Genomic DNA, 1240 nt, shown 5'->3' on the forward strand with positions numbered 1-1240 from the left:
GGTTCCGGGGCTTTAGTGAGAACACCATTCCACTTAAGCTATTTTCACCCGGGAGGGCTCCCAGCATGATTTAGGTACCGGATCAAACTGTTAGCAAAAACAAAAAGCTACCCCTTCAATGGTAGACCCTAGACACCACGAAGGCTTGGGAGACTGGCAGAAGCATGGTAGAAGGGGCTGCGCAGCCCTGCCAAAAAGATTGCTTACATCATTAGCAAGCTCTTCTGGTATCTTGGCCCTTATTGCCGTCTTTCCAATCCCCTGGCAACCAGGCTCATAGGCCTTCAGCAGGTCCTGCCTGGTGTACCCATGGAGGCAGTGTGCTTTGACACAGTAGTGTTTGTGCTCATTGTGCTCTGCCTGGTCGTACAGCAGCTGTTTGAGGTCTTTAACCCAGGTGTAGTAGAATTTTCCAGCTGCTCCAATCAACATAACATTGACTCGGGTCATTCCCTTGGCTGCTTGCAGATGAGGAAGACAATGACAACATCTTTGTGCCACCAAATGACATTTGTGGCCAGGTATTCCTGTCTCTACACCTTATCTCTCTAGGAGAGGGGGTTGAGGCATCGATTCCTCTGAAGTTCTTGTACAGCCCGTTCTTGATGAGATATTTGGTCGGCCTTGAGCATCCTTCTCTACAGGAAACAAAGCTGAGCAGAGCATCCAGAGGTGGCAGTTGTCATCTTTTTTATATCACTTTAATGATTGACTTCTTGTTACTGAAAGCTGCTTGTAGAGGCATGTAAGAGCTGCCTCTAAAGGGCTGGTATTGGTATGCCCAGCCAGAGGTTGGTCACTCTACAGCAACCAAGCCTGAGCCCCTCACACTTGGAAAAGTATTGATATACACCAATATATACACACCTACTGATTCTGTACACGTGTCAAATACATTAAGCATACACGAATGTATACTAATAAAATGCAAAACTACAGAGTACACTTGGCATGCAAAGGTCTGCATTACGTATACTCATGATCTGCATATATATACGCTTCGCATATCAACGTATTTGAATGTTCCATATGCAAAGATATACGTTACGTATGCAATCAATATTGTGTTCCATATACGTCAATATACGTAAATATACTGAACGTATATCAAGCATTTTGTCCAGTGTCAATGTCCACTTTTCCAACATCTCCAGAACAGTATGAGAAATGAAGTCCAGCGCCTCATGAATCTACTTGGCCTATAGGAGTACCTCATGAATTGCCTGTTGTGGAACACGGG

Source organism: Ptychodera flava, chromosome 3, assembly GCF_041260155.1.
Source record: "Ptychodera flava strain L36383 chromosome 3, AS_Pfla_20210202, whole genome shotgun sequence".
Lineage (NCBI taxonomy): Eukaryota > Metazoa > Hemichordata > Enteropneusta > Ptychoderidae > Ptychodera > Ptychodera flava.